This window comes from Psammomys obesus, unplaced genomic scaffold, assembly GCF_907164565.1.
Source record: "Psammomys obesus unplaced genomic scaffold, mPsaObe1.curated_primary_1811, whole genome shotgun sequence".
Taxonomy (NCBI): Eukaryota; Metazoa; Chordata; class Mammalia; order Rodentia; family Muridae; genus Psammomys; species Psammomys obesus.
In genome coordinates, this window is record NW_026591086.1 from 12,470,403 (window position 1) to 12,492,584 (window position 22,182).

The following is a 22,182-nucleotide window of genomic DNA, read 5'->3' on the forward strand; positions in this document are numbered from 1 at the left end:
AAGCCCCTTCCCTCTCCCAGTGGGGCACACTGCTGGTGGCATCAGCCTCGCAGCCTCCTTGCTCAGCTCAGCCTTCGGATGCAAGGTGGGAATAAATTCTGAGCACACTCACAGTTGGAGCTGGGCAGTAAAGGTGACGTTCTTCCCTTTATAGCTGAGTTTAATTTGCACTTGGGGATCCCATCCCATGAGGAGCAGAAACTTAGTCTTAGCCAAGATGGAGATTCCCCAGCTTCCCTCAGAACAGGGACCAAGTTTTGAAGACCTGTGAAGGAACATTTTGGCAGATGTTTCCTTCTGGAGGAATGTGTGTGTGTGTGTGTGTGTGTGTGTGTGTGTGTGTGTGTGTGTGTATGTGTGTGCATCTATGAGTGTATTTATATGAGCATGTGGATCTGTATGTGTATGTGTGTGTGTGTATGTGTCTCTGTGTGTGCATTTCTTATAAATTTTGAGAATATAACGATATATAACACAATTCACAATGAAATGCTTGATAATCTTTATTTTACTTTATGTGTGTGTGTGATGTGTGTATGTGTTTTTGTATGTGCATGCATGTGGAGGCCAAAGGTTGATTTTTCATGTCTTCTTCAAATGCTCTCCACCTTAGTTTGAGACAAAGCCTCTCACTGAACCTTTCACCAGTCTGGCTAGGCTGCTGGCCATGAGTTTCAAGGTACTGTAGGCCCATGCCACTGCACCTGGCTTTGTGTGCAGATACTGGGGATCAGTACCTCAGCTCAGGTCCTCACACTTATACAGCAAGTGTCTTACTTCCTGAACTATCTCTCCTGCCCCTCTTTATTTTAACTTCTCTAAAACCACACAAGAACCTTCAATGGCTCTGCTGGCTTCTTGTGTTCATAGCCAACCAACAGCTGTGCTCTAACATGGGACACACTCAGACTGCAATGATTCTCCAGGGCAGGAAGGAAGTCACCATGTCACTGTGTATGTCTTCAGTGTGAGTGCAGGCTAACATTTTCCTGTAGGCTAACAAGATAAAAATGAAGTAGCAGAGATACACGCCAGCTCATCACTTACTCCCGAGTGACAAGAATAGCTTCTGAGCTAAATCAGATGACGGTTTTAGCTACCAAAAGAACATCTCCTCTATCATTTGTGCTATTACCATGAAGTTTCATCTGAACACAAAGCATGCTTTTAAGTATTCCTATCATGGCTAATCTCAAATTGTCACATTGTGGGGCGTGAAGTTAGGAAGCAATGCTTTAAAGTATGTCGTGTTACTGCCATCAGATAGAGATCTGAGGCAGGCTTGTTAGACAACTAAAAATAGTAAGTTTAATGTACTGTGTTCCTGTGTTTTTAATATAATTTAGGTAATTCTGAGCTTATGTAATTTCATTTTAATAATGGCTATGTTTAATTATCAGCGCACAAAACTCCTGACATGTTAACGATCTATGCTCATGGGTTGGTACACTGTTGAACAAACTCGGATGAATTTTGTAGACACCCTCTTTCTTGTTCTTTTTCTTTATCCAAATGCAAATCATGCAATATGTGGACTTTTGTAACTGGCTTCTTTCACCTATCATGGTGTTTCCAAAGTTTAGCCACACAGTAGCAGGTAATAATTAAGGTGATGATATTAATATGTAAACATTAACTTCCTACTAATAATGAACTCACATAAAATATTAAAGTGATTCTGTTTCTAAAACATAATATGCAAAGCATTCTATTTGTCAAATATCCAAGCATAATTTACTTCTTAGGAAATTTATTTATTCTTCTTTTATTGAAAATAGATTTTTTTTTCATACAATCTATTCTTATTATGGCTTTCTCATCCTCAACTCCTCCCAGAGGTAAGACAAAACAAAGACAAACACACCAGAATAGGACAAAACAAACAAACAGGAAAAAAAAGAGCCAAAGAAAAAGCATGAAAACCACATATAGACACAGATACACATAGCTTTGACACACAGGAATCCCATAAAAACACAAACTGGGAAGCCATTATATATATGCAAAGGAACTGTAAAGTAAAAAATAAAATAAAATGCTCCAACAAAACATTATGAGACAAAGAACCTCCAAGGATGCCAAATGAGTTTGTTTTTGTGCTGGGCATAGAGCCTGCCTCCACGAGTGGTTTGTATCCCGAGTGAGACTGTCAGAGAGAACCACTTTCCATTTGTGAGTGGGTATCAAGTGGAGATAGCCTCTGGGTTAGGGATGGGGGCATGTGCCCACTTCTCTTAGCACTGGGACCCCATCTAGCACAGATCCAGGCAGGCCCTGTGCATGCTGCCAGTCTTGGTTCGTTCATATGTGCTTTGGTCCTGTTGTGTTTAGAAGGCCTTGTTTCTTTGGTGTTCTCCATTCTCTCTGGCTCACCTTCTTTCCACAGAGTTTCCTGAGCCCCAAGGGAAGGGATTTAATGGGGACATCTCATTTAGAACTGAGTATTCCAAAGACTCTTACTGTATGTACCTTGTCCAGCTGTGGATCTGTATTTGTCCCCATCTGCTGCAGATGGGGACAATGACAGCAGAGCAAGAAACTGACCAATAAGCAGAGCAAAATGCATTAGAAGTCATTTTATGGCTGTGTTCCTTTAGCAGAACTGTAGTATTTGTTGTTTCTCCCCGGGCCCTGGACTATCTGGTCTCAGGTTCTTAGTGACACAAATGGTATCAGGGATAGGTTCCATCTCACTGTTCACTCCAGCAGGCTTTGTGCCAAGATTGTACTAGCACATCTTTCAGGCAGGTCATCACTAAAGACTTTGTAGCTGGGTTGGTGTTCACCTTTCTCCTTCAGTAGTGTGTAGAGTACCTTACAGTACCATGGACACTAGTCCATAGGGGTGAAGGTTCTAGGTAGTCAACAGCTGAACTTCTTTAGGTTCTAGAAGCTGTGTCTGTGTCCTCTTCAGCAATAGGGCCTCACCATTGATTTGAAGAGTGCAACTGAAAGCCTTTTTGTCCATGGCTGCTTCCGTACAGATTCTTGCTCTACTGTCTTGTTTTGGTTTGGTTTTGATTTTCACAACAGAGTTTCTCTGTGTAGCCCTGGCTGTCCTGGAACTCACTTTGTAGACCAAGCTAGCCTCGAACTCATAGAGATCTGCCTGTTTCTGCCTCCCGAGTGCTTGGATTAAAGGTGTGTGCCACCACTGCCTGGCTCTTGTTCTGCTGTCTTGAAGTTCCCACTGCATCCTGAGAAAGCAACACACATAATACAGATCTGGAGCCGGCTGGGGACTCTTGTAAACCTCACCACAGCTTCTGAGCTATGGTTCAGAATACAGCATTACCAGCCGCATGTCCCAAGGCATGAGCTTCTGTGGCCCTTGGTGACAGCAAATGGAGCTTTCCGGTTTAGTGTGTAACTATTTATACTTAGAATTACCCTGACAATCCTGAAATTTTCCCCACTCTCCTTTCTGCCCAAGGACTACAGCCCCAACTCCAAAGGAAAGACTAACTCAGCAGCATTCATTCCTTGAAACACCCCATAATGTCTCAACCTTTCATTAGGACTCAATGACTGGGAGAAAATGAATTCTCACCACTTTGTTGAATTGTTTACATTGCAATAATTCTCCTAAGAAATGTCACAATTTCTAGGAAAGATATTCTCTTCTCCTGCTACCTGGGTCATGAACCAGCATGAACAGTCAACATGAACAGTCCACAAAACTTATCTCAGCACCCGTTTGTGTCTTCATCAGGTGGCTAGAACAAAACCTGGGACACAGAGTCTATCAGTGAGCAATGGCCATCACCTGAGCAAATGTATTAGTAACTTTACTTCTCGCTGTCACAGAACGCTTGACAAGAGCAATGTAGAAAACCAAGGAAGGCTTTATTTTGGCTCATAGTTTGAGAGTTCAGTCCATCATGGCGAGGACGTCATGGCCACAGGAATGAAGCAGTTGGTTGCATTTTAGCCACATTCAAGGCAACAGAAAGAGATGGATGCTGGCATTCTACTTGTTTTCTCCTTTTTATTCAGAGACCCTAGTCCACGGGATGGTGTCACTCACATTCAGAGCAGGTTATCCCTCTTTGGTTCTTTGGTTCTATTTTTAGAAATACAAGCATAGACACATCCAGGGGTATATTTCCCTGGTGATTCTAAAGCCAGTCAAGTTGACATGAAAATTAACCACCATAGAAACCAATGCCTTTGACCTTACCTAAGAGATGACAGGAAACACGGGTATGAAAACACTGTATAATGCTGAGACGATGTCTCAAGATACTGTTCTTTACTAGAGAGGCAGCAAGAGGATGTATGCAGCTCTGTGAAAGGCTGTGTATATACCTTTCCATTATAGTTTTAGTCACCAACATTAGAAGGGTATATGCCAGGGCTGGAGAAACGGCTCAGTGGTTAAGAGCACTGGCTGTTCTTCAGATTCAGTTCCCAGCATCCACATGGCAGCTCACAGCTGTCTGTAATTCCAGTTCCAGGGGATCCATGGGACCAGGCATGCACGTGATATGCATACATAGTGTGTACTGGAAAAATACCCATATGCATAAAGTAACATAAATAAATCCTTTTTTAAAAAAAAGAACATATGTCCACTCATATAGCCAGCATAGGGACCAACTAAAAGTGTGAAAAGGACCTCTTCTCTCCCTCCTCTGCCTTTGTAAGTGCTCTGTACAGATGGTCCCAAGTTTACGGCCTTCCAGCTTCACTAATGCATCAAGAGCAATGCACCTTGGGTAGAGCTTGTGCTCTGAGTTGTAAATGTGGTCTCTCTGGGTTGGCTACAGCATAGAATACTCTTGGGGAGCAGCAGCAAGCTGTAGCCCCCAGTCAGCCCTGACCGTAATGAGAAATGATCCTCCCCATCAGAAGAAGGCCTACGCTAGAATGCTCAGTGGGTTAGCTATATGAGACGCACTTCAGATTCACGACCCTTCTGCCTTGCGACGAGACTCTCAGGATGTAATGACATGGTAAACTAAGGAGCATCCTTATGCCGCCTCGTTTCTACGTGTTCTGCTGGGATCAGTTCCTGAAAAGGCCAAGTCCTCCCTGTCCCCAAGATGTTCCCCAACTATAGTGGTGTGGATGAAATTGGCCCACACTGGCTCATAGAGTGGCATTATTAGAAGGGATTAGGACATTGACCTTGTTGGAGTAGGTGTGATCTTGCTATTTCAGAAGCTCAAGCCAGGCCGAGTCTCTCTCTCCTCTTCTCTCTCCTCTTTTTCTTCCTCCTGCCTGCGCATCCAGGTGTAGAACTCTTAGCTACCTCTCTAGCACCATGTCTGCCTGCATGCCGCCATTCTGCCAGCCGTGATGAAAATGGGCCAAATCTCTGAACCCAGTAAGTGAGCCCCAATTAAATGTTTTCCTTTACAAGAGTCGCCATGGCCGTGGTGTCTCTTCACAGCAGCAGAAACCCTGACTAAGAGACCATCCTTTGAAGCTTGCTCCTTGTCCACAACCCAGACTCACCTATTATCTGTGAGCCTGTCAGCTGTTACACAAGCCTTCCCTGAACATCAAGCCATTCGATTCTGAAGAGAACACCCCCTGTTTCATGCCATGCATCTGGCAGGGCATCAATAGATGGCTGCGTGTGTGCCGGGCATTGTTGAGCTTCTGCAGGCTAAAGTAGCAATTTCTGTAACCATGTTCCACTCAACACTTCTAGAATATTCGAGGTGCTCCACCGGCATAAAGGAATCACGCCTGCCTTTAGGTTCATAGTCATTTTCCTCAGGGTTCTTGGGGGAACCCTGGCGGTCCACCCTTTTTGAGGGATGGCGGTGAGAGGGAGGCTCTCTCTGTCTGCTGTGGGTAGACACAGCCCCAGGAGAGGTCACCCACAAAGACAGCCTTTGCTTAATTTCTTGTGCTAAAACAACAAATGGGTGGATGACCCCAGTGCAGTCTCTAATAAGTAGCACGGGTCAACAATTACTCATTTGAACAAGAGCTTCCTTCTGCCTGACAGGCGAAGATGAAAATTTGTGTTCTTACTGGCAAGAGCTATAAATTAGTTTTATGCTACTGTTAAACCCAGAGGCAAAACAAGACAGGGCTGAAAGTGGGGGGATGGTCAACATGTAAAGCCTCACTGTTTCCAACGACAAAGCCAGCAACTTTGGGAACCATGTGGGCAAGAGAGGCCGGAGCGAGAGAGGTCAGTGACATTGAGACGAATAGAGATTCCCTCAGCGACTCTGGGACAAAACATTGTCTTCTTTGAAGATCTGAGTGAAAAATCCCTACTCTCCTTTTAATCCTTAATATGTAGGTGGTTTGCCTAATGAATGAACAAATAAGTGATGGACTACATGGAGCAATCCCATATTGCTCACCAAGGTACAAAAAAAGCCAATTATATCCCATCCGTGTGAGTTCTCCTTGGGTTCTCCAAGGCCAAGGGAGCTCCTAAAATGGCACTTTTTATTTGCATTTTTGACACATATTATTTCATGACCATCAAACTGGGAAAGTTACTTGTAAGGCTATATTTGCAATATCTAGGCATCTGTGTTAAAAGACATGGCAGGAGGGATGTCTAGGAAAATGTTAACAGACTCCTGTTGGGATGAGTATTATTGTGAGAGGATGCTAGTCTTGTCTTTGTACAATGTAGAACTTTCTAAAATTTTTGCAATGGGAAAATGTTATTCTTAATCAGAAAACAGCAACATAAAGACAATTCCCATGAGCCCTATACCTGAGGTAGAAAAGAGACTGTTGATATGACCCATCCAGAGGAGGAAAGACTCACCAGGGCTTGACTTTGGAATGTTACACACATCCTTTCTGAGCAGAAGATTTATCCTCCTCTTTATGGTTGCTCTTTCCTTGACATTAGGATTAGATCCAGGACCCTGGCTCCTCTGCCAACGAATGAGCTAAGCAGGATAGGAAGAAAAGCTCATCTTGGAATGGAGTGCACTATGAGCTGCGTACCATCTACAGGGGATGAGTGTGGCGGCAGGATAAGGAGTGACAGGAAGTGTCCCCATGCAGACAGATTCAACCTTCTCCACTTTAGGGCACTATGTGATTCAGACACAGTCTTCCATGGGCTCCATTCACCTACGACTTCCTTCACAAGTGGATTTTTGTCTTTAAAGCGTCATTTCTCATACTTCTCAAGAGAGGCATAAGTATTGTATGTCCTATGCAGTCATAGAAACTGAGGTTTGAAAGAGAAGGGAGTTTTCCCTTGACCATGGAAGCGGAGGAGGAACAGGGCCCACATGTCCACTCTGTCTTTTTCACAGAGTCCCTGTCCCCTTCCTTATCAGTATGTGCTGTCCTTAAGGCTGGTGCATCACCAGTGGGAGTATTCTGACAATAATAGCCCCACACTGGATTGGCCAACAATCCCATAGTTGCTCAGACCACAAGGCTGGGCCTACCTCTTCAGTCCCTATCTGGTGCCGAAACAATGGAGGGCTCCTGGACAGCTGCTGGTCTCAGTCAACAGGAAGCCTAGAAACACTGGCTCTAACTTCAGTGAATGAAACAGTAGTGATGGGGTAAATCAACTCAACAGCTCAACATCAAGAGGATAGGCCAAGCTCACAAGAAACAAAGAATCTTCCTTTGGCCAGACCCTTTCATATTTGAGCTGCTGCCAGAAGGTGCTACCTATATTGGGGAAGAGTCTTGCCACATCTATTTAAGCGGTCTAGTTCTTATCTAAGGCTCCCTACTCAGGTCATTCTCACTTGTGGCAAGTTAACCTTAAAACCAGCAATCACTTTGATGGTGGTTTGAATGAAAATGGCCTCCATAGTGTCATAAAAAATGACACTATTGGAATAGGTGTGGCTTTGTTGGAGTAGGGGTTGCAGGAGGCCTTGTTGTCACTGGGGGATGGAGTTTTGAGGTTTCCAATGCTCAAGCCATGCCAAGGGTCACTCTCTCTTCCTACTGATTCAGATTCAAAACTCTCAGCTCCTCTCCAACTCCATGTCTACCTGCATGCCACCATTCTTCCCACCAAGACAATAATGGACTAAACCTCTAAACTGTAAGCCCGCCCTAATTAAATGTTTTGTTTTATAAGAGTTGCTGTGGTAGTGATGACTCTTCCCAGCATAGAAACTGACCAAGACACCCTCTGACCTTTCTCCTACAGGTGAAATATTGTCCATCCCTTTGAGAAAAGTGACCTCTTAGAGGAGAGGGCTCACACTTGCTTTGTTCACCATCTTTTCCCTAGCACCTCACAAACTTCAGCATAAAATGCACAGGGATGGACAGAGGGATTGATGGATAGATGGATGGATGGATGGATGGATGGATGGATGGATGGATGATAGATGGTTGGATGGATGATGGATGGATTTCTTATAAAGAGAGGTATGAAAAACAGTAGGCCCCGGAGAAAAGCGAATTTTTTATGTCTTATTACTTAAAACAGAGAGAGAGAGAGAGAGAGAGAGAGAAGCTGCTTTGGAACTCTACACATAAAAACCCCACTAAGCTAAATAGAAAATTATAGGCAGCTATACAAATGGATAATTTACTAATTAAAGCTAAGTTCCTCACTAACAAATGAATTTAAATACTGTATATTTAATAGAATAGAAAGAAGATTAAGCAACTTCCCACTCTGTGGATAAGAATTCCCTCAAGGCTCTGCTTTCCAAATCCCCCTGTGAATTCCTGCTTTAACAGCTGTCTGCGGGGCTGTGCTCGACTACTAAATCAAGCAGCAATCCAACTCAGAGTACAGCCCCATTACCTCCATTGTAAAGATGACAATGGAGCCTGGTTGGAAAAGAATCAAAAACCCGGAGGGTGACGGCTGGGGTCATTTAGAACCTTCTCCTTGATTCCTCCAGAGACAGTGGGTACTTTTGTGACGTGGGAAGGGTCTGGCGCAGGTGGCCAAAGGAGAGCGAGTAAATGCCTCACTCTTTGAGGTGCAGTGATCAGAAGCTCTAGCTTCCCTAGGAGCTGGCCCATACCCTCTGAGGACAAGTTAGTATTTTAACAAGTTACATAGGTGATTCGGGTGTGCACTGCACAGAGCCGAGGACTGTGGATCTAATCCACTCAGCATCGTGAAAGGGGCATGCTGGTGCTTGTCAAATGGTTAGGGATGCTGCACATGATTTAGACACATGTGAGCTCTGGGCTGGGCTGAGCTCTGTCTAGATCTGCCCTCCACTCCACTGATCCACGTGGAAAGGAGAGAGAGGAAGCAAGCCAACTCTCCTGGGTAGTCACAGGGAACCCAGGTGCGGGGCATTATACAAGACAAGAACTTTATACCAGAGAAGGCTGAACTAGAGGCTGGAAGCTTAATCTCTGATTAAGAGACCAGGTGTGTTGGAGAGTCTAGAAACTGCATAGAAAGCGAGCGCGCTCCCTGGGGAGAAGTGAAAAAAAAAAAAAATAGACCGTGGTAGAAAGGGAACCATGGTGAATTCTGGGAAGAAATACCTACATGGGGACAATTCGAATTGCCTTGAAGTAGCACCAACTAATTATCCTAGAACACTAATAAACTTGCTCCTTAGAGACATCTCGCAACTGTAATAACTCAAAGAAGAGGGGTAGATGAATGAATTATTTGGGACTTGGCTGGATGGCTAAGCTCCCAAGCCCAGAGGGCAGCAATTTTCCCTTCTCCCTTCATACCTCCCTGAAGCCTGATTTTTATTAAATATGCACCTAACATCTGGCAAAGATCTAGACTTAATAAAACACCTGCCCCACCTCACTTATGAGAATACTTGGTGCTATATCAGTAGCTGTTGAAGGCTGCAGTGGTCCTCAGATTGGGGTGAAGGGAGCCACTTATTCAATGAAGTATGTATTTATTTCCTGGTGTCAGAGCTGAGCCCTTTAGTCTAGTCTCAGGAAAGAGCTTTCTGGCTCCAGGACACAGGACAAGTTCCACACTCTCACAAAGCAGGACTGTGAATTTCTTTAGTACCAATCTTTAACTGCCCAGGTCCTGCGGCTCTCTAGGACTGACCGACAGGGCTCTTGGTATCCTTTGTTCTGACTCAGGTATGACTTTCGTATCCTCCTTCCCATCCCCCAGCTTGCTATTAACATCAGAGGCAACCAAATACAACCCCCAACAGGTGAGCCAAACAAATGGAAAGGTGAAAGGCAGACCCCCTAAATTCTTAATCCTAAGAGACTGTCCCTTTTATCAGAGACCTAGAGACAACAGCCACACACACCTCTCTCACTCCCCCCCCCACTTCCTTCTGAAGGAGAGACACTCGGGGAAGAAGAGGTTGCTGAAGAGGGTTATGGAAGGATGACTAATAATGGTTCATAGGATCGCCTAAACTCACAAAGCAGCATTGTTCTAACCAAATGCTTGACAATGATAATGATGGCAATGATGATGGTGGTGGTGGTAATAATGATGATGGTGATGGTGCTGGTGATGAGGATGAAGATGATGATGATATAATGGTGGTGGCAGCTGTGGCAATCATCTGTGAATACCAGTTACATTCCAGGTACTCAGCTAGGCTTGCTCTGGGCATTGTAGCCAGAATTTTCTGTCTAGTGGCTAGGTGGCAATACTCAGTGAAAGGCTTTTGCCAATGAAAATATTAATTCCAACTGAAATCATTAAGAGTCTCTAAAGAACATTTAGAAGGGCACTCATGATTTATGATCTCATCTACTTTAGGCATGATTCTAGAAATTATGTAAAGGGCATGTCTTTATCTTGTGCCCCAGTCAACCAGCTGTTTGCTGCTGATGATTATAGCTACCACCTAAGGCTTTCTCACTCTGGGCTCTAGCAGTATGCAACATTCTCTGAATCTCATTCAGTCCTTATCCACCCTCTGTGAGATCTTATAATTCCTACTTTATAAACTGGGAGACTGAAGCATGAAGAGGTTAATTAAAGAGTTCAGGATTCATACCCATATTAGTGCGACTTCAAAAATCAATTTTCTTTCTATTCTACATCCTTGAATTTCCATCTACTCTTGATAAAGTGGCATATATCCCATTTTAAGTATAAATTCTTATGAAAAAAAAAATTCTTATGAAAGCCTAATGTGGTTATTTGAACTTAATGTCAGGGTGTGTGTGTGAGAGAGAGAGAGAGACAGAGACAGAGAGAAACAGAGACAGAGACACAGAGAGAGCATGACCCTTTGCTCCAGCTTTCTGGTGGCTAGCATGGGCCTTGGAGTGACAAGCATCCAGGAAGGGCCTAGGGGCTACATCCATGCTGGGTGTAAACACCATGTCTTCTGAGAGTGCTCTCCAGTTTCACTTATTCAGGCAAGAGTCAAATACTAAGGTAAGAAATCAGAATTCTGTGCAGAGATCCCAGGCAGGCAGAAGAAACCTTCACATTTCCCTCATTCAAGAAAGATGCTGGATAAAGAAATACATTATGTATTATAAGGAACATGCAACAGACAGACTTGACCTATCCAGAGCAAGGGGTCCTTTGTAGGTGGATATAATGTAGCTGATTCAAGGGTGCTCTGCAGAGGGTGGGAAGGCTGGAGATTTAGAACAAGCTGAATTTTTAGAGTTCTGGGTCATGATGTCATTTTTTTTTCCCCCCTCATAGGGACAGAGATTTTCTCCATGTAGCCTTGGTTGTCCTGGAACTCACTCTGTAGACCAGGCTGGTCTTGAACTCAGAGATCCACCCACCTCTGCCTCCTGAGCACTGGGGTTACAGGCATGCACCACCATGCCTGGCTAGGTCATGATGTCTTTGAAGAACTGAGAAACAAGCATTCCTGGCCTTGGTACAACCAGGCCATTATATTGTCTCATGCCACCCAGGACACACTTCTGACCACTCAGGATTGTGTAAGCACACCTGCTCTTCACGCTTGGACTTGCATATGTATCAGTTTCTAGAAGCCTGCCTTCTCCCTGTAATAAGAGCATTCAGGCAGCTGTAGCCGCCTCTGAGGTTAATGGATCAACACTACTGCCCACAGTCCAGGGGGGTCCAGATCTGCTGAGTGTGCTCTCCCACCTCCCTCAGTCATCTGCTACAGGAATGCTTCTAGCTAATGGGGTTCCTGGTAATTAAATTTTAACCTTTAAACTGCTCAGGTAGGCCTAGCTTCCACTCACTCAGGAGCTGCAATATAAAAGTTCAACTCTATAAAAAGTTGCTTCTAAGAAAAAATCCTTTCATCTACAAGACTCATTAGCATGCTCCACAGCTCACAGACAAAAATCAGAGCCAGAGATAAATGGAGAGAAAGCAGCTTTCTTCTAACTATGTGCTCTGACTGAAGTTAGGTCTGCCCAGAACACCTGCGGAGCTCATGGCAAAATTACAAGTGAAAGCATACACACACACACACACACACACCTAAAATACTTTAAAGTAAAAACTCCAGATATAGACTCTACAAATATGTTTCACTTTTTCTAACTAAATAATTAATACCTTCATAATAAACTATGTGCACAGTTCCTTTATACTGGGCTCATCCCACACTGTGAGAAACCTCACATAAAGCCAAGTGGACAGCTCACACATCCAAATTCTTCTCACTTGCCCCTAAATACCCACTCACTGGACACTCTTTGAGCTCAGGGATTTGACATTGTTTGAGCTCAGCTCTTCTGGTTGATGGATCCCTGAATGGCACAGACTGCAGGGACTTGACTCAGCCATTAGGAGGGAATTCCAGCACTCTAGTTATCTGGATGAAGTATGGAAAGATGGATGGAATGTGGTGTGGTAGAGGGAGCTGGGTGGACACAACTAATTAGCCTCTGTCTTAGTCACCGTTCTAGTGCTGTGAAGAGACACCGTGACCAAGGCAACTCTAACGGCAGGAAACATTTAGTTTGGGGTTTGATAGCAGCTTCAGAGGTTTAGTCTATCACGGTGGAGAGCATGACAGCATGTAGGCGGGTATGGTGCTGGAGAGATAGTTGAGAGCCACATCCTGAACTGCAGGCAAAGAGAGAGAGAGGGAGAGGAAGGGACAGACAGACAGACTCTGGACTTAACATGGCTTTTGAAATCTCAAAGCCGACTTCTAGTGAAACACTTCCTCCAACAAGGCCACACCTCTTAATCCTTCTAATCCTTTGGAATAGTGCCACTCCCTGGTAACTAAGCATTCAAATCTGTGAGCCTATGGGAACATTCTTATTCAAACCACTGCAGCTACTCATCCTCTGGTAGGAAAGACTTAGAAATCAACAACAATCTTTGCTTGGGCTGAAGCTTTTTCTGTGATGAATAAGAGATAAGGAATTGTGGGGCTCTTCACCCATTTGTTAGGTCAATGGTCCGGTGAAGGTGCGTGAGAGAAAGTCAGTTTAGATCTACTACCCGGGGGATGGACAAATTTCCTATATTAATCTACCAGACTGCACTTCCCGATCCATTTGCCCCTTAAAATTGAAAAGCAAATAATTGATGCATCCCAATAAATTCTCAAAAGTAGTAAAAGCAAAATAAATGTTTATGTGATATGTGAAGTTTCTTCTTTGAGGCTTCCCCTTCACTTCCCACCCTAAAAGCTAGAAATGGGTCTGAGCCCGCCTCCTTGTCAAGCTTGAGTGTAGCTTTTGTGTCCCATACCTGTCGGGTTGAGAGTGAGAAGTTTCCAGGACTCCATCGTGATGAGCTCACAGCTGTGAATCCTCATGGAATCACACACACACACACACACACACACACACACACACACACACTTCTCCAGGGCAGAGGACAGAGCCACCAGAGCATATGGGCAAGAAGAGGATTCAGTTGATGAGCTGTGTGCTCATTCTTTCATTCCAATAGTGTGCACTCTTTGAGAATGAGCTGCAAAGTGCTGCTCATGCCCACCATAGGACATGGCACTGGGCAAACTAAATAATCCCTGTCATCGGTGACTCCAGCCCAACTGAAGAGAGGCCACCAACTAGCGACTTTTGGTGCAGGTTGGATAAAGAAGTTGTCCGATGCTCAGCTGCCTTCTGACCACATCGCAGGTCAGGGAGTGAGGCAGGATCCCTACCCGGAGTTGATTGCCTCAACAGGCATCGGGCTGGGGCCATGGCTGATACAGCTGAGTGTGATAAAGGACTGAACCAGTGTGGTTGTCCTAAAGGAGGTGATTATTAGTACATCTGTGTTGCAAATGCATGCCAAGCACCTGTGTGTGTCGGGCACTGCCCTCACATCAACAGTAATTCTAATGAGAAGAGAAAAAAAAAAACATGAAACCAACTAATTCTGTCCAGGCAAAGAAGTGGACCTAGAATCTAAAGGAGAGCCCTGTGCTCTCAGGCTAGAAACTCCAGGATGCATTTTGCTATGGTTTTCAGAAGGCCATCCCTGTTTTCTCTCTCATCCCTTACATCAACAGGGATCTCATTTATAAGAGAACCAGCCTAGGAGGCTTTGAGGCCACAGACCATTGTCTGTGTGGCTGTCTCTTTAGAGCCCTTGTACTCCTTGTCACTCATGGGTTCTGGTTTAAAATAGATTTGTCCATCAAAGTTGTTTACTTCTGTTGGCAGTAGCATCCCGTTTCCCCCTTATCGCTTCCTGAGTAAACTGATGGCATAGATAGATCCTGACTCAATGCCCAACTTCAGGGATTTTAGTCACTAGAAGAGAAACTGCCTTCAGGAATGGTTCTTTTTGTCTGTGTTAGGGAGGGTTGCCCCCCCCCACCTTTTAATTCTTTGACAATGTCCTGCCTATATATAGTGAGTTTCAGTCATGTTCATTGCCCTCTCTCATCCCCCTCCCTCTGAAACCTTCTTCCCAACAAGCTCCCTTTTACTCTCTTGTCATCCTTTTGCACGTGATCCACTCATTCAGTTAGAGTTGCCGGCATGAGCATGGGTGGGTTTTTTGTTTTTGTTTTTCTGGCACAAGAGCCACTGCTCAGTGGCGACACCATTGAAGAAAGTGACACCTTTTCCCCAGCAACCATTAACTACCTATAGCTTCCCCTGTGAGGGTAGGGCCTATGAGCCCTCCTCCCACCCATGATGAAGTGTTAGCTGGACCAATCTTGTACAAGTCCACAGCTTCAGTGAGTTTGTGAGTGTAGTTGCCACGTCATGTCCAAACGACATATTTCTGCCCATCTTCCCATCCTCTGACTCTTAACATTTTTTTTCTACCGCATCTTCAGTGACGTTCCCTGAGCCTTGGTGGGGGAAATACAGATGTCCCATGCAGGGCAAAACATTCCACCATCACTTACTCTTGGCACTCTGACCTGTTAATGAGTCTCTGCATTAACTCCACTCCCTGCCCCAAGAAGCTTCTCTGGCTGAGACTGAGCACAGCATAAATTTATGGGTTATAAATACGAGTATTTAGAAAGCATCTTGACAATTGTCTTGAGACAAGGTTTCACACCATAGCCCAGGCTGTCCCCAGACTCATGATGATCCTCTTGCCTCACTCTTCCAAGGGCTGGAATTCCAGCACACAATGAAGAAAAATCTGAATTCTTAAAGAATGGTATCCAGTTACTGAAAGTCCCATCTCGAAGGCTGGGTACCAAGTATTTAGAGAAGGAGCTTTGAAGACCTATTCGCCAAATGAAGAATTCATCCAACTTCTCAGAACTGAATCTCACACAGCACAGAGAGTCCATTCTTAGCATCTGTTACACTGATTGACAAGCCACTAATTTCCCCAATGAGAACCCATGCATAAGTGTTAATTAGCAGCATCTGGTGTGAATCAGAACTACAGATACCAATTGAGGCGATTGTACTCATTATCTCTGGTGCATGGTCTTCTCCAATAAAACGTTAGGTGATCATGCTGAGGTGTGAATTCCGGAACCAGGCATTGACAGCCCCCCCCCCCCCCCGGAAGCATGGTGTTAAAATGTATGCCTTCAGATCCCGTAAACTATGCGCAAGTATTTTAAAGAGGAATTCAGACGTGATCGCCCGTCCCACGGGAACATGTCACCCAGCTATGCCCTGAAATTCAGCTGAGCCCCGAACCTGAGGAAGCAGGGATGGGGTAGGGAAGGCAGTGGGGAAGCCTGCACTACATCGGGATGCCCTGTTCCAGTGAAGCAGCCTCATGGACTCCTCTCACTTAGCTTGCTTGTTAACAACCCTTTGTGAAGCGTTGCAGGTCCCTCCTGGGCTTTCGATGCTCACAGTCACTACAGGTTTTGGGTAAAAGGTGTGGAGAGGCAGGAAAACCAAATGAACAACGTCTGGTTTTCTCTCTCCTGTGACTACCCTTCCCGGAAACAAAATGTTTAGACACTAAAGCACCAGCTCACGTTTGTTCTCACTGGTTGGCTGACCTGACTGTTAACTGTTAACTGGCGATCAGGCCCTGTTAACTGGCGATCAGGACCTGTTCTCTAATCCTCCACCCTAACGTTATGCCATGCGACTTGTTTGTTCTCCCACTCTTGAATAAAAGGCCTCGGCAATATCGCATCTGTCCCTTCTCCCGGGATTCAACCCTCAGGTAACTAGCATGAATAAACATCAGAGCATCTTCAAAGCTGGGTGAGGAATCCTTTTTTTTTTTCTTTTTTTGTTGTTGTTCAAATAGCATGGCCCAGTTGCTGGAGGTGAGTGGAAAGAAAAAACAACCCTCTGAGTGAGCCTTCTGACCCCAGGGAGCAGAAGCTGGGTGAAGGATAATTCCAAGGACAGGTTTCCCCTCCTGAAACCGGGATTCAGAAGGACAGCCATTACCAACCATAGGAGTGTGGCTGATAGAATTAAGAAATGTGTTATAAAATTCAATTACACTCTTGGTGGAAATAGCCTCACTAATGGTTAGGGATAGAATTATACCCAGTCTATAACGCCTAACATTTCTAAACCCAATTTTGTGCATTATTCTAAAGGTTAATTCAAAACCTCTCTTCCAAATGGGAAGTTAAACACAGCCAATGGAAAGATGGCATCTGCTGACTGACTGAGGGTTTATCAGTGCTAAGAGTTCATTAGTTTTAATTAGTGTAATCACTAATGTTGCATTAACAGTTTAGTGAAGGAAAGTAATTACTCACACTTCCACTGTATTAGATGGGAAGATTAGAATTCATTTTCCAAAAATGATTAGCATTTTGCCAATTAAGTGAGTCCCTTCTCCCTGCCAGCAGCCCCCTGACCTCCCTCACCCAGGATCATTTAAATGAAACATATTTTGCATCAAAAGAAGGAACCGGGAGAAATGAAGAATTAAGGCTGCATCTATTTTTAGCTCTTTCTCCGAGTGTAGACAGCGCACAGGTCTCCATGAGTTCATAATGCCCCACTCTATTTGCATAGGCATTCGCTTCAGTCTCCTCCAATTATGCCCCTGTATACCATGTGACACCAACTCAATTACAAAACAAAAATGGCTAGTGACAGTGGAAGATGAAAACGAAAGGAAGCAACCAGAAAGTAGGCAGAAGGGCCATCACTTGGGACTGGTCACAGGGACCATCAGCTGGCCCCGTTCTGAATGCCGGTTTGGAGAAGGCTCTGCTGCTCGCCTTAGAAAGGCCGGTGCTACCAACAGGAGTTCCCTAAAGCTAGCAACTGAGTCTCCAGAGCCTCCTGCTACTCCCCGCTGGGCATGGAGGTCATTTCAGCTGTAAGATTGGCTTACAAGACCATGGCCATATGACCCCATTATTCTCCATCTGTACCATGTTGCTCGGCTTCTAGGAAAGTTCCCAAAACTTCTTCTAATGTACCCTGTGTTCTTTCTGGCTTCTCAAATCCTTCTGTTCTTGCTGGGAAACCTTTTGTTCTTGCTAGAAAAGCCTCCTTTTCTCTTCACTCAGTGTAATGTCATCTCACACCAGCTAGAACAGCTCCTCACTCCAATGTTAACTTCTAGAACCCATTACATGTGGGCCTCTTTTAGTATCCTTGGGGCTTGGTTCCCAAACACCCCTCCCTATGGAAACTAATCCTTGGATGCTCAAATCCCTGGTATAAAATAGTCTTGTATTTTCATATAACCCAGGAACCTCCTCCCAGATACTTTAAAGCAATGATTCTCAACCTAGGGATGGCAACCCTTTTAGGGGTCAAAGGACCCTTTCACAGGGGTCCTCTAAGACCACTGAAGAACACAGATATTTGCATCACAATTAATAACAGTAGCGAATTTACAGTTGCAGAGTAACCACAAAAATAATGTTATGGTTCGGGGTTACCACAGCATGTAGAACTATATTAAAGGGCCACAGCATTAGGAAGGATGAGAACCCCTACTTTAAGACATCTTTACATTATAATAGCTAATAGAAGACAAATGTTCTACATTTGTATCTGACACCAGCTCCACAGATCATAATGGAAACGATAGGACATGGACTGGGGAAAGGCATATGCTCAGAGAAGGGACTCGCAGGTCACTCTGCTATCCTGGGCCAGGACTGGGCCAGCACTGGAACAGAAGGCTCAGGCCAATAGCAAGACTGAGGCCTCTGGGATTTGGCAGTGGCCTGTGTTCAACCAAATTGCTGCCCAGTGTGAAAGTCAACGCATCAAGATAGAGCAGCAAGCGCCAGCCAAGATTCAAGGTTGCCAAACTCTTCACTTTAAACCCTATCTAAATGGTGATATAACAGTGAACAGAGTTTGGGGGGAGGGCAAGCAGGGGAGGGTGACGTTTATTTGTTTATTTTGCTGCTTGCCAATTTTTCTTTTTTTTTTTTTTTGAGTCAAAGTCTCACATAGCCCAAGCTGGCCTGGAACTCTCTAGCTGGTTGAGGATGACCTTGAACTCTTGCTCTTCTTACCTCTACCTCCCAAGTGCTGGGATTACAGACATGAATCACCCCATTGTTTTTGTTTTTGTAGTTTTTTTTTTTGTTTTGTTTGTTTTTACTCAACCTCATTTTTATCCATTTTGCAGGCATCATTTCATGTGATTTCCTGACAATCCTTTGAGGGAAATATTTTCTCAAAAAGAAAATTGGCTTAATCAATGCTATTGGACCAACACATAGAAAAGCCAACAGGTGCCTCCTAATACTCAGCCTGTGACTAGCCTACCATGTCCCAGTTCCTTCAATTCTACCCCCAGCCTCAGTCCTATGAGCTTTGCGACCTTGGACAAGTGACTCATTTTCTCCATAGACACAGCCATTATGTTCCTTGCTACAGTGGCTGGAAAAATCCAGGAGGGGTAACGGATTTCTCAGAGTCTGAGTTGTCCTGTACGAGACAGCTTGTAGGGTATTTCACGAGTGTCCGAAAGCCCAGAGCGCAGAAGAAGAGCGGGTCACCTGCCAGGTCTTCATGAAGGAAATTGTTTTCTACTGTGGAAAATAAATAGATGAAATATTCGCTTAAAAAAATATCTCCCTTCCCCAGTCCCTAGCACTTAGCAGAGGTTACATATTAGTTAATTATTCCCTTCCCTACCTGAACGCTGAAGGGTAAAACAAGCCCGTCCCTTGCAGGATTCTGTTGCTTTGCTGCTAAAGACAACTGTTCCCCTTGGCGTGGTTTATAGAATAAATAACAGTAGACCTTCAGTAGCTTATCATGCAAGAGCTACAGGAAGTGTCCCTTAGAGCTCAGTTCCTCGAGTATAGACATCGACTGCTGGAATTTACAACTTGAAAGCAGAGCTCTCTGACAGCAACCTGCCTGTCAGTGACGGCCACTGCCAGGAGGCCGTCTCCTGTCTTGTGTACATATGTGCATTATTGCCTAGGCATCTGCATGCGTGTGCCCATGTGTGCCCGTGTGTATGTATATGTCCTAAAGAAAGGAAAGCCAGGCAGGCTTTGTCGTTAGACAGGGTGAGCTGACGGTTCCTCTGAAAGTCACGGTGGTGAGTGTGAAAGACGGACTCTCACCCTGTCCCCTGAACTGAGCGAGCTGAAGGAACGGGTGCTCAAAGCAACTTGAAGGGACTTTTCTCTCATGAGGGTAGCCTAGGAAAGTGCTCCAGATGAAGGCCTCATGCCTGGCCCACTACAGAATACCACCATGGGTCAAATCCCACAAACCAGTTGAGACAAGAACCAGAGTGTGGAAGGTGTGGGTAACTGGGCACGGATATGTGTTCTTGGGCCCAGCGTCAGAAGATGTAAAAATGAACCCTAGGCGACTGTGCCAGTTCTGTACCCTCAGGCATATTCCTTACTATTAAAGCTCCATTTCTTCTGATGAGAAATACGAATCACAGTTCTCACGTCACAGAGAGGATCCTTGTCAAAGTTGCAGCTCATTAGAACCAGCTCATGTCTGTGCCGCTAGCAGCACAGTGTCTACAGTGTCTGCCCATGGCAAGTACTGAATAAGTGTTTATGGAACGGCTGCCACGGGTCCGGTGTTGAGAGAGTTTATGGACATATTGCCATGAGGAAGAGGAAGTGAGAGATTGTGTGAGGGAAGCTGCCTGGAGATGAGCAGGCTACAGAGTGGAGAGCCGCAGACAGGGTAGAAACGGGTCTGGCAGGGCGGAGTTGGGGTTTCAGGTGGTGTTCCCTCCCTGGGCACCGTGAGTGCACACAGACACTTTGTATCCCACATGCTGACTAAGGATGCAGAAGAGTATGCAGCAAGCATGACCCCAGGGAGAGTGGAAAGACAAGTGGTTTTGCGGCGAGTCTTTTTCTTTTTCTTTTCTATAAATAGTAAGCATGATCCAAAAGGAAAAACATCTACAGGTTACCACTGTCTACATAAAAATCAACAGCAAACACCAAGAAAGCATAAAAGAGGATGAGGCAGAGGAGAGTAGCATTCCTTATGCTTGATGGCCATCCTAGTGAATGCCACTTGAAAGGGACATGACCTATCAGAAAGACATAAATATTGAATTTCTACGGTCTGAGTCTTCAGAATCTCAATCCCACCCTCCCGCAGGCACCCAAGGTGCCCCACGTTTCTTAGTATGTATGTATGTGTGGGTATATGTTCATGTGTGTATAGATATATGTGCACACGTGAAAACCAAAGGACAACTGTCAGTGTCGTTCCTCAGACACAAGCCGCCATTTCTTCCTTTTCTCTTTCTTGAGGCAGGTTCTCTCATTGGCCTGGAACTCACCAGGGAAATTGGTTAGAGTCACTGGCCAGGGAGCCCAGGGAAATGCCTGTCCCACCTTCTCAGTGTTGGGACTGCCAGTGTGTGTTACTAAACCCAGTCTGGTGGTTTGGGCTTTGTTTTAATATGGGTTCTGAAGAGTCAAACTCAGGCCCAGCATTTTACCTATGGAGCTATCTCTCCACCTCAGTTTTTAAATTGTTCTTACACACGCACATTGTGTGTGTGTCTGTGTGTGTGTGTGTGTGTGTGTGTGTGTACGTACCCTGAGTCATACTTAGAGTTGAGTTGGAGGTCAGAGGACAGCCTGAGGAAATTTGTTCCCTCCTCCTACCATGTGGGTCCTATGGCTAGGACTCAGGTTATCGGGTGTGGTGGCAAGAGAGCCATCTCCGAGCCATTGAGCCATCTCACCCTACTCCTCTCATTTATATTATTACTCCAACATCTTTTAATTAAAACATAATTACGCCATTTCTCCCCTTCCCTTTCCTCCTCCCAAACTCACCTGCCTCTCCTTGCTCCCTCTCAAATTCATGGCCTGATTTTCTTTAATTGTTACAGTTACATCTATCTATACCAGTGTTTAAATATGTAACCACGACCTTCTGGATATCCATTTACTGTTTGTTATGTATGCAATTTCAGGACTGACCACTTGGTATTAAATAACTGATTACTGGGCTCATCCCTGGGGAAGACCAGTTCTCCTGGCACCTCACCAACATTCCTTAGTTGCCTGTATTGCTTTGTCTAGGGGTGGGGCCCTGTAGGATTTCCCAATCCATATTAGCATGTCTACTGGTGTTGTGCTTCTCTGGGTCTTGTTTAGGCAGCCGTGTTGTTGCAATATCTTGTCCTTTATCTTTTCCAGGAGGCACAGTCTCACAGCAGATGTCCCGATCCTCTGGCTCTTACAATCTTTTCACCCCTCTGCCACAAGGTTCTATGAGCCTTAGGTGCAAGAGCTGTGTGGTACATTTATCACCTGTGGCTGGGTACCTCATGGCCAGTTGTTTTCTGCATTTTGACCAGTTGTGAGTTTCTGTGTTGGTCTCCATCAGTTGCAGAGAATCGTCTTTGATGAAATGTGAGAGTTATATTTATCAGGCAGAACCAGTTCAAGAGCTGGCTTGTGGGTGTGAGGATGATAAAGGAGGTTAATCCCCTCGGAAGGAAGGAAGGAAGGAAGGAAGGAAGGAAGGAAGGAAGGAAGGAAGGAA

The 22,182-nt window shown here is 44.9% G+C and overlaps 1 protein-coding gene across 1 annotated transcript in view; it reads left to right on the forward strand.

The window, feature by feature from the left end:
* Siah3 (siah E3 ubiquitin protein ligase family member 3) overlaps positions 1–22,182 on the forward strand; it is a 67,558-nt gene that overhangs the window by 41,149 nt on the left and 4,227 nt on the right. The window lies entirely within an intron of this gene.